Raw genomic sequence first — 12,532 nt, 5'->3', positions numbered from 1 at the left:
GTTAGAATCTCTATCTATTCCTTTAGAATATATAAATGTCCAAGGTTGTCAGTTTACATCTACCTTGATTAAAGCTACAGGAACCAAAATCAGGGTGAGCAGCTCTCTCCTCTTAGTCCAAATGAAAGCACTATATGTAAATATACATGATCTGATGCTGTTTTGTGTCATTATACAAAAGTGATGTCACTTTTCCAAGGTTTCATTTCAAGACATGGAGTAAAGCAGTAGAGTCATAACCAGGTGTCATCTGACAGAATCTGATTAGCAATTTGTAATGATACATTTTTAACCCTTCTGCCTCTCTGAAAACACTTTTTTTTTTTTTTTTTTTTTTTTTTTTACAAAATACTGGCAAAGAGTAGATGCAGGAGTCAAATGTCCTCTTATATGTCTTGAATTACAATATGCTGAAAAGGAATTATGGAATGAGGCTAAAACTATCAAGTACAATTCATTCACTCATTCATTCATTCATTTCATTTCATTATACAGTATATATTTGCTGTGTTAATTCAGTTGCCAAAATATGGGGAAGGGTTACAGAATTAAGAATTTTACATCATAATTAATTATTTGGTATAAGTGGGATAACTACAAGAACATGCATTGAAATGAAATACTGGGAACTGAAAACTGAGTTGCCGCCAATGTAGATGTAACCTTCCAGCCCACTGCACAATATGATGACCTGATAAAATACTGCACTAAGTAGTGAAACGTTTCTTTCCAAAATTTTTGGCTTGTCCACTCAGGGCAATGGCATGTTTCAGACTTCTAACAAGTTTATTATTTTTTCGAAAGTTCTTAAATGTCCTAAAGAAATCAAGTTATGAAATATATTTGAGAAAGGATGAGAAAAATATAAAAATGTCTAAGAACACTTTGCTGTTTTTCCTCTCACAATCTTCTCATAATCCATCAGATATATCCTATGGTTTTGAGTAACATTATTGTAGCAGCTGTTGGAAAACACTTTTCTAAAACAAGACCTGCTTTGTGTACAGGTGCTTTTTAGAAAAACACCAATTCTCTAAGCCCAAGTAAATACTAAAACACATCCAAATGTTGCATCTTTCAGAGATGTTTTGCAGTGAAGACAAAATGAGTCTTGGCCTATATCATTAGTTGATATTAAACGATATTAAGAGCAACTTCAAAAAGTCAAAGCCTTGGGCAGTTCACTAAATTGTTTGACACACAATAAATGTAGGACAGGCGGATAAAAAAACTGAACCAATTGTGTTTGGAGTAGAAAGGCTCAGGGGTTTTTAACGCCATGCAGATCAGATCTCTAGTGAGATATTCTAGCAATAACGTAATAATACCTGAAAGGGTGTCCTCTGTGAAGCGTACAGACATAGCGACACCGACTTCACTTCACTTAGATAAATACATCTTAAAGCTGCTATTATAATGTTTGTTTTGTGGTACTAGGTACCTACCATGTTGGCATGTTCTCTGTTTTATTTATTCAAGAGCCTGCAAACAGGGTTAAGATGTTAAATTATTGAAATGCCTGGTCATTTAAGTACATATGAAGATCTGTGCTTCCATATAACACAGCATGCACGTATTCACATCTCTTGACCTATTATGTTAGTACATGTCATATTTCAAAGCACAGGGAAAAACAAAATAGTTTCAACACTTAAAGCTCATTTCAAAACTTATATTTTCAGGCTAAATGAATGACTGATGACCAAAATGACTGATGGTGGAGGACTTAACAAAGTTTGGTTGAGGAGAAGTCACAGACACATGGTATTTTAGGGGAAGTGTGCAGTGTGGCAACGACAAACAAAGACAAGCGCGGTCGGCACAAAGACAGTGGTTGCAAGTGCTTACGTGCTCTGGTTTTGTGACTCCCAGTCTTTTTGGTTAAGTGTGGATGTTCTACACACAAAGTGAAAATTATTGCACCACACAATGGAAACATAACGGACACACAATGCAAACACTGTGAACACTGTGGCTCTGAGATGATAGACATTAAAGACAGTGAAATGGACCAGTGATTTCTAGCATGGTTATTGTAGTGGCACAGGTATTGATGTTAAATTCATACTTTACTAAATTGGTATTATATGCCCATAAACAAGATGATATAATAAGATAGATGCTGGCTTAAAAAAAAAATCCCTGGATCCCACTGACTGTCATTTAAATGCTGACTTACCTGTAGAAGTACTAAGTCATTCTTTTCCAGGAGTCATTCTGGCCTTGGCTGTATTTAGATCTTCTGTTCATTAAGATTGAGGGTTGGTAAAAGGTTTTATCTGCTGTTTATGAGTTCATTAACAGCTCATTCACCTACTGAGCTACTTTCTACGTATTTTTTTGTAATAGCTCTACTTTAGTTGTGGTCAAGAAGTTCCACTAACATGAGTATATGAGGATTTTGCTATGCAAATTTTTAATGAAATTTACCGCTACTTAATTAGCCTGTTAGCATAACTTTGCTATATTAGTTAATATTAGCATTAAGGGTTCGGAGGGACATCTAGTGGTGAAGTATCAGATTGTAATCAACTAAATACCAACTACTCTTTCACCTACAGTGGCTCCAAAAAAATCAAACAGTCCTGGGTAATGACCCTGTGAGTAATACACCTTGACACTGAATGCTGCCTGATTTAAAAGAGGAAAAAGAATAGGAAGCCTGTCCTGATCTACTGTAGACACATGGCAGACTCCACGGAGGCTTCCCACTCCCTTGGTAGATACAAACTCAATTTGTATTTTCTTGTGATTATACACCATTACTGAATAATTGTTAAATTTCATTTCTGTAATTAAATCCTAGTAAATCCTACTCACTGGACCTTTAAGTTCACCAGTATTTCACCATCATAACAAAGCTGTAACCAATGTCATTATTATTTCAGTGGTAATTAATATACAAAGCCTGACCAAAAAGATGTCCCTACCTGGACCTTAACTAAACAAATAATTCAGATCCTTCCACTGGATAATTACTGCAGTGAGTAATTACGTTTCGTCTGCAAGTTCTTAACTCACAGATGTAGCAAGGAGCTTCTCATTTCCTAAACAACCATCAGTTTACAGATGTTTATAGTTTATACAGAGCATACAGGTTGGACTATGTTTCAGTCAACAAAGGTCATGTGGTCTGATGAGTCCAGATTGACCTTGTTCCAGAGTGATGGATGTGTCAGGGTGAGACGAGAGGTGGATGAAGTGATTACTCATCATGCCTAGTGCCTACAGTATAAGCCTGTGGGGGCAGTGTTATGATCTGGGGTTGCTTCAATTGATCAGGTCAAAGGTGACAGTTGGCATAATTTTATTGAAACGATGCCACAGGGAATGTTGTAATCCAAGCTAAAGGTGGCCCCAAAATCACTTAAGTTCTTACATCAATAGCTATGGCATTGTACTGACAAAAATAGTGCTTTTAGGCATTCCATGTTTTCTTTTGTGTCTGTGTTAGTCACATGATACACACAGGAGTTAGTACTTGATTGCATAATCATTGTTTTGGATGAGATTTGATAGTCTGAGAATTTTTTCCACAACTGTACATTACTCAAATTTGACATTTCTGTTATGAAACATAGTTAAACTGTATGCATCTCACCCATCATCCCTCACTCTTCCCCCTCTCCACCTCTCATCCAACTATGGTCCCCACTGGTGCCAGACCGCCAAGATGGTCAAGTCTAAAATGTTACCCCAAGGCCTCAAAACAATGGTCCAGAAACCATCAGATGACACTCTTTTCAATTCTTCAATGCTGTATGAGCCATTATCGCATTCCTTGTTTTGTCGCCTATTGAATGGCTTAAAAACTCACAACATGAAAGCGTGTGATTCTTGTGTTTATTTAGCTGTAAGTTATATCCTCCACATACAGCTCGATGCCAGTTTTACAAGGCCACGGTTCCTATTCAGAACACGTGAGTTTTCTTCACTTTTGTTTTTTTCTGTCCTTCTTGCAAACACACACAAATATTCATATACTATCAAACTGAAAATACACACAGGCTAACTCATATATACCTGCAGCATATGAGGACAAACACTTTTTAGGATGCGGAGCAACCAGCAGTGCATTTTTTCCTAAATAAAATATAGTGTAAGTGCATATCTTTGTGTACAGTATATATTAGAGTAGGACTTTGAAAGCTTTTGTCAACATGCATTGAAAAATTGATGTGCACCTGTACAGCTCAGTGAGAGCCAAGCTCGCAAGCAGCCATACTAAGTAATGTATGGTGGTAGTTTTACCTGTCAGGGTCAAAGTCACTGCACGTTTATTTTTATCATAACCTACTGTAAGCTCTTGCGAGTTATGGGTGAGAACCTGCACCACCTGTGTCTCAGTGGAGTACACATGGATGTTATGACATGTATAAATCATGAAATGTTATGTATCAGACATTTTGTTGACTTAACCCTACTTTTTTTCAATTTAAGACAGCATCCTGTGGTTCTCTCTGTGGCCACAATGCACTTTTGCTCTTTCTCTGTTTTTCTCTGTCTTCTGCTCTGAGGATTTTGCCCACAGTAAAGACGGAGCTTTCTATTTATTGTTTGTTTTTCCGTGTTATGAGCATATGCACACGCACACAAACAGGCTGTTATTCTCTCCTCAGCTGATGCTGATTCTAGCTGATTAACTCAGGTTGACCTTTTCCCCTACCCAGCTGCTCCTGTCAGTCCGTACTCAGGCTTTTTCAAGGCATAATTCTACAACACAACACTGGTCTGTGTAATGGGCCAGGTTTCATACTCCAGCTTTGGCACAACTGCTGCACAGTAATCTTCCGCTTGTATAAGCAGAGAGTAACGAGCGGTCTTGATTTACAGCTTTCTGCGCACAAGCAATTACAGAGCCAGCTCTCCAAAATCAATAGGCCACCCTGCTCTCTCCCTTTCAAGCTTCTGGGAGGGGGATCTTCCTCCCGACGTTAAATTTGGAATCAGCAGGGGGACCTTATGTGTGTTTGCCTCCCAGATGAAATTTAAATGGACGTTGCTGCTCATTCATAAAATTCTAAGCAGCAGCATTCTTGCAAACACTCAGCCGGCACTGATGCTTCACAGACATCAAAACAATTTTGTTTGCTTTAGTTGGTATTCTCTGTGGCATAACAGTGGGTAATGAAATGTGATCATTATATAATTCCCATTTGTTCTCTCTCCACTTCCATCTTAGATGCCATTTGTTATTTGACACACTTAACTAAGTTGGTGTTACAGTTTGTTTGCTTTATCCTACGACAGCAAAAATTAAGTCAGACCAGATAATAATGTTCTGCTCTGTAGTATCTTTCTTGAATACTCCATTGTAATCACGTGTTTGACAATTATTGCACAGAGTTGGTAATGTTTCATTGCAAAGGCAGAGGATTTAACATAAATGACTGTTCCTTTCACCAAAGTGAACATGCAGTTTTGTTTTATTCACAAGTGCAAAAGCAGTCTTATGACACAGCAGCCTGCAAAGTAAATAAGACACTGTGTGAGTAACATAAAAGAACTGTCAGATGAACACAGGAGAATTAATGTCGTGACTATTGTTAAGCTTTAAGATTTGTGTCACTGGGTGAATATAGCTTTCCATGCTTTCATGGCTTTTTTGGGGTTCAGCTGTATGTGTTTGCATATTGTCTATAAACCTAAATCAAGCTACATAATGAAGTGAAGCTCAAAATATTCAACACAGCACCCAAGAATCATAAATGTAGTTGTCAGTTCATGTCCATGGGACATATGGACGTCCACGCAGACGTTTATCCAGAAACTGACAGCAGTGGCTTCACTTGCCAGACTGTGGGTGCACTGATGTGGAACTTATCCAGGTATTTAAATAAACTGAACCTTGAGCCAAAGCCTGATGATGATTATTATTATTCTGTTGTGCCACAGAGCTCCAGTGTTGTGTAGAAACTGCAAAACACTGTGAACCACACTTAGTAACATATATAAGTTCATTACCATCAATATAGCTGCAAGTTGTTTTTAGCTCATCCTACATTCACTTTCCTCCTGCGGTAAATACCCACCAGACCCCCAAATGTATATTAATCAGCAACAGTACCAAAAATATAGTTTGATCATATGTTTTGTGTTTGGTGCTAAAGATATTATTTCCGATTGTGTGAAAAGTGAACACAGCTGACTTGTTTTGTGAAATTTTATGCAAGAACCTCAAAGCTAAGGGCCAGAGGTGAGTAAAGAGGTTATTTTCATGTTGCAACAGTAGTGAGTCTAATCATCTACATGTCCAGTACCACTGCACCGCTGCATTTACTCACAACATTTCATGTTCTAGAAGAGACACCACCTCGTTTTACTACATACTCTCTACCCTCCAAGTATTTCTGATGTTGCTCTAATATTTAGTTCTTTTTGTTTTTAATTCGACGTCTGGCATGATGATTGGAGGAAACACAAGAGAGAGTGTTCATGCTAAATCCTTCAAGTTTGCTTCACTGCAATGTGCGCCCAACCAGTCTCACTAATATGCAGCGCAGGCCTGTCTAAGCACATCAGATCTGTTGTGGGGGAGTTAACAAGGAGGCCCAGATGAATGTCAAAATAGCGCGCTCATCAAGCAGTAGAGCAGCTGCGCGGCTGTGGTGGAAGCTCCAGAAGTGTAGACTGCTGTGACCTCTAATTCACACTGACTTCTGTTGAATTTCTAGTAATCAAATGTTACCTAAATCACCATTCCTCGTGCTGAAATACTACTACATCCTGTGAGAGTTTCACTTTGTAGGGTGTCAAAAGGGATTTCACTCTCACATTATGTGTCTTTGAATTCTACTGTTAATAGCAGGCATGTGTTTTTTTTTTCCTCTTAAATATGATGCTTTGGCAATATATATTTATATTTACCTCTTTTATAATCTTGCCAAGTGCTTGCAGCAGGTGCAATAGTTAATCTGTTAATAGACACATGAAATAAACAGTGTCACCTTTTCCAGAGTCAGTAAGCAGAAATTACATTGAGTTCTATCTTTTTACACATTGTGAAATCTAACTGTCACATTGCCAGACTTGCATATAATATGGTCGGTATTCACCTAAAACCTAAGAATGTGGAACCGTTTTGGGCATTTAGATTTTATTATGACAGTTAATTAATAGACAAAACCTACAATGAATGATAATTATTTATTTCCACTTCCAATGCTGGGAGGAGGTCTTCACAGTGCAGATGTAGATCGCTAGTAAACAAGAATAAATAAAACACTAACAGTGACATTTCTGTCCTGTAATGCACTTCCTCCATTAAAGCTGCCCTCAGGTCTGATCTGATTTAATGTGGTGTGATAAGATTTAAGCTGAAATTAAAAAGCTCCTCCTGTCTGTTTCATCCACACTCTGCGGAATGATAATGCACAGTATAATTAATAAAATATTGAAAGCTTCTGCTCTCTAAATGACTTACACTTACCACCGAGGTAAACTTCTCCAGTTGTATTGCACTCTGTGAGCAGCTTTGTATGTGTGTGTGGGAAGCATCATTCCAGATGGATTCAAGGAGGAAGAGCTACTCGACTGTCATCAGCAGCCTTCTGGCACTGCCAAAGTTTCTGGGACCGAACATGTGAGACTCATTCACAGCCATGGTTCCACTTCAATTAACAGCCAGTCAGCAGAGTGCACCCAACACGTCTCTTGTTTGTGTCCATGTCGAAAGTGTGTCCTGGCCGCGAGCCAGTGTGAGTAGCTGTTTAGCTGTTTGGGTCCTTCAGGTAAAGAGAATATGATCCTCTGACATGGACTCAGCAGGGTTCTGATGTATTCGCACTGGTTTCAGGTCAGTGTTTCAACACATCAGATGCCAGTGTGAATTAAAGCAGATTTGTTTTCATTGTCATCCCAGTTGGTGTGATTACAGGACAGACATTTGACAAGGCTGAACGATGATATGCAAGAAAAAGATTAGATTTCCGCTATTCTGTAAAAAAAAAAAAAAAAAAAAAAAAAAAGGGTCTGTAATCAAATGAATGAATGTTAACATTGGCTAATCTAGTCCACTTAATCTGAAGCCCTATTTGCACCAGACTAGTATAACCTGAGGATATCCAGTGATTTAGAAATGAACCTTCCATGTCTTTTTCATACAGCACATTCACACTTGTTTTTCACTCAAATTTACTGACATTATTTCCTGTTTCAGATGTCAAGGCTCACTGCTTAAAAAATGTTTCTTATTCTGTCCTGTAAAGCATGTCATCAACTTTTGAGATGTTGCCCTCTTGAGGGATTTTCTTTCAGTCAATATTCGTGCTACATCACAACAGAACCTCGTGAAATTCCACCTAAAACACACATTTTAAGGTCAACTTACTTTATTATCCCCATAGGAAAATTGGGTTTTTGCATTTTACCCATTCTATTACACACACAGAACCTAGCATTAGCATTAGCACATAGCACCAGCACATTAGGAGCAGTAAGCTGTCAATGAAAGGCGGTTGGGGACCAACTCCAGCTCTTCATCAGCACCACGGTCAAGGGCCCCGACAGGAGAATTAGCCTATATGTACCTGTTTTTAATGGTGAGGGAAACTGGATGACCTGGGGGAAAGCCATATGGGAGAGCAGATAAATTCAACACAGAAAGGTTCCAGTCCAAGTGAAAATTTAACCTGGAACCTTCCAGCTGTAAAGCGGAACCACTACACCACTTCACCACTTACCAACACTGCTAACATAGTTCTCAACCAGGAAATAGACAAAATAAATGTCTTACAGGGACATATGTGATACAGATCACCAGAGGAAAACAGGTATCACTAGTCCAGTGAAAACAGGGTGTACCTGAATTTGCATCTCAAAATCCTGTAGCTGTCTTGCATAAATAACTTAGAGATGTCTGTCAAAAAAATCAAACAGTACTATAATATCAAGCCACGTCCTTAATAATACAGCACTTTAAGCAGGAATAATTTAATACAATAGGCAAGTTATCTAAAATTTCATACATACAGATGAACAGGGAGAATAGTGATAGATAGCAAAACATTTTTTGTACCACCCTGTAAACATATTTATTTCTGCCATGAAGGATTTGAACATGTGGTCTAGTGGTACTGAATTGGAACCAGCCTCAAGTGACCATTCAAGAAACTGCAGATTGTGGCACTTATGTGTTGGCTTCATTTTTCATTTTTTTCAGATGTCCCAACACAGCATGAGAACGTTATTAGAAGTTGCAGTACATTTCTATTTGTGTCGTACAGTACGAGAGAGAAGGGCATTATGTTACTGTCACTTGTCGATGTCAGCAGACAAGCCGCGGCATTGCACACTTTGGCCTGTTTGTATTTTTACTCTGTGTCAAATAGCTTCATGTCTGTGTAATAAGTTGTCATGTCCATATAAAAACCGTTGGACATTATTGAAGCCCGCTGACAGTAGAGCTGCAGCCGAGTGTTTGAAACACTGCTGAGATGGATCCTTCAACACAAGTGCCCTAAAGGAAGCTTCAATTCACACTGTGCCAGTCAGGCCATGTTGTGACACTCCCATCTCTCAACAGGCAATGCGTCGCAGATAGCACTCACTGTCACAACATGGCAGAATGATCGGCCCTCGCTGCTCGCTCCCAAGAGTCCTAAGCATTGTGTCTGTCGAATGATCGAAGAGAGTACACACTCTAGACTCTGGTGACGTCTCAGCCCTCTGAGAGTATCACAGTGTTGTTGTTTTTTTACTTATGAGGATGGACACTCTGGAGACCTCTCAGAGGACAGCATCACCATGTCAGTTATTCATCCCTTGCGGAGATCTCATCATATCTAGTCTTGCATATTCAGATTTATTTCACACTTTGTTTTAGCACTGTGACAGCATACGAAGACCCTTGGTTGGATTTCTGTAAACTGATCGCGATCATCTTGGATGGTGTTCAGCCTAAGATGATATAACAATGACGCGGGTTGGTTGGTTTCTGTTCTGAATTTTTAAGGAAAGAAAATAACTTCATTGCAACAGCATTTAACAGGCTAGTAACATTTAATAACAAATATGGTATTAATTATTGAGTCATGATATACTCAATGACATAGTTGTCTGACTGTGAACATCTCTGGCAACACATTTCAGGCAGTTTGTCCAAGTAGAGTTGCCATTGCACATGCGCAAATGGGCAGTTGATTCGGTAGTTACAGGCAGCAGAACCAACCAATAAAGATGGAAGACGCTACCACTGCAACCACTGTTCCATGTTGTAAAACCTTAAACTTTTAAATTCAAAACTTTAATATGTATAGCCTAATGTGTAGGCCTATTATAGATTTTTTTGTATCAAATGTATGGTGTGGCAGTAAGGAAAGCTTACCAGTGGAAACACTGCTCTTCGTTATCCTAATCCGCACTATGGCTACTGACCAATCCCTACGTTAGCAGCCATAAGGCATGGGTGGCCTGTCAACTTTTAGTAGAATGTTTTTTTTTTAATTTTTTATTAGACCTTTATTTAACTAGATACAGTCCCATTGAGATCGAGATCTCTTTTACATGGGTGACCGGGCCAAGAGGTCAGCAGCACACACCATGAAAGAATACAGGTTTTACACACAGGTAATAACAATAAATTGAAACAAACAGTCATATAGTAATAACAGAAAAGCTAGACAGTTTTTGAAGTACAATTTTTAAAGTGCAAAATTTAGTTGAGGTCACAGAATATAGGATGAAATTCAGTAGAAAGTGAATGTAAAAGCAGACTGTGAATGAAGCTCATATGTATGGATATTAATATAATTAGTTGCTTAATATGTGCCAGTAGTTAATGTCTGCTTTTTATGAAGTATAAATATTACACCACTGTTTTATAACTAGTTATAGTCAAAATTTAATAGAATGAAGCTAAACCTATCCACGAGGACACATTGATATTTGTTCATTTATATTTTGTTTGTTGTAGTTTTTCTTTTCTGAAGCTAAGAGAAATTTAGGATAAGCAGTAAGAATAATATATTGTACGTATTTTAGTTTGAGGATCCATGAAAACTTGTGAAGGTATTTTTCACGTTTTATGATATTATATTTTATGTCGAATTTCTATCACAATAGTTCTGAAATATGAGAGACATAGACAGAAAGCACAACAACATGTATTATGTGCTTCATTATATGGCCTGTAACAAATATCAATAAAAATCCCTTTGGTCGCCATAAGGTCAGACACTAGCTAACATCAACTATCTTAGCTACCTTAAATAATACACTACCACCTAACTTTAAGTCAACATGAATAAAATATAATGTTCAGCCAAACTTATTCGCTAACAACTGTGTGCTAACTGAGCTATTGTTAAATAGCATCTCACCCCAGCATTTTTGTGAATCAAATTAACACTATAATGTGAAGATAGCTTAACACTATAACTTAACACTATAACACTGTAATGTGAAGATAGCTCAACTAGTCCATTCTTTGTGCCCCTCTGCTTTTTCATACGGTAATTACAGAAATTTGCAATTGTTCCCTTTGGAATATCTCTCAGGTAACACTGAAATCATCTCACAGAGTGACATGCTAAAAGCTAAAGCTTGACATGCATTGCAGATGTAGCTAAGGTGGGCAGGGCTTAATAAAAGGTTGGTTGTGTCACTGGCCAGCCTTAACACAGACTATGCGATGTGTAGTTTGTGTACGTTCGTCGTGTCATGTAGCAACAGGGAAAACAATATTGAAAGACACCTGTCATTGGCTAGTTTCATTTGGTCGTTGGAGTGGTCTCTTTACTAACATTCAAATTTTACATGTGGATATTTTATTTGAGTAAAATGACATAACATGGTATATGTGTCACTAAACAAAATGTTAACAAAATGATGCAACACTTCTTCTGTAAACATGATGTGAAATTTTCATCAGCATTGGTGTCTGAAACAACATGTACGCTCCTACACAATATGAGCCCCTGCTCCGTCTCCTATTGTTTTAATAGAGACCCTCAGTAAGTGTAAGAGACAGGACATACATAGATTACTGACCACAGAGATGAGTTAGTCGCTTACTTTATCTTTGTTTCTTTTTCATTTTGCCTTGTCTGGACCAACCACATTGTCTCAGCTGGTCTAATGTTTAATCGATTAAGACCTTGAGCTTGTATGAAACAGTGTTCATAAAATACCAAATAAATGAATAAATCAGTGGTTTCAAAGTGCTGCGTGGAATCCACCGCAGACGTCCTGTTTTTACTGAGGCTTTCTGTGAGTCTCTCTTAATCTCTTTAAGTCATGTGAAGTTAATACATTATATTTTGTGACAGTGAAAATCTGAGAGTATGTCATTATACTTGTTTAGCCGAAATATGTGTAGAAAGCAGCTGAATTAAGATGTTTCTTTTCTGTCTTTATTTCAGAACATCCTGTGGCCTTCATTTCAGTGTTCTTTTCTTTTTACTGTTTCTGTATTATGTTTGCTTTTGTTGCCTGACTGAAAAGACAGGAATGTCTCTTAGACATTATTGCTTACACTTCACTTAGGCACTTTGATCTAAGCTTCTTTTAAGTCAATTCATTACTGCTGCATTGT

The 12,532-nt window shown here is 38.0% G+C and overlaps 1 protein-coding gene across 4 annotated transcripts in view; it reads left to right on the top strand.

Moving 5' to 3' along the window:
• lpp (LIM domain containing preferred translocation partner in lipoma) overlaps positions 1-12,532 on the top strand; it is a 208,316-nt gene that overhangs the window by 103,391 nt on the left and 92,393 nt on the right. The gene's annotated exons all lie outside the window — the stretch shown is intronic.

The sequence above is a fragment of the Sphaeramia orbicularis genome, chromosome 4 (genome assembly GCF_902148855.1).
Source record: "Sphaeramia orbicularis chromosome 4, fSphaOr1.1, whole genome shotgun sequence".
In the NCBI taxonomy this organism is placed as follows: Eukaryota; Metazoa; Chordata; class Actinopteri; order Kurtiformes; family Apogonidae; genus Sphaeramia; species Sphaeramia orbicularis.
Note: the sequence above shows the minus strand (reverse complement) of the source record. Positions and strands in the feature narration are given on the sequence as shown.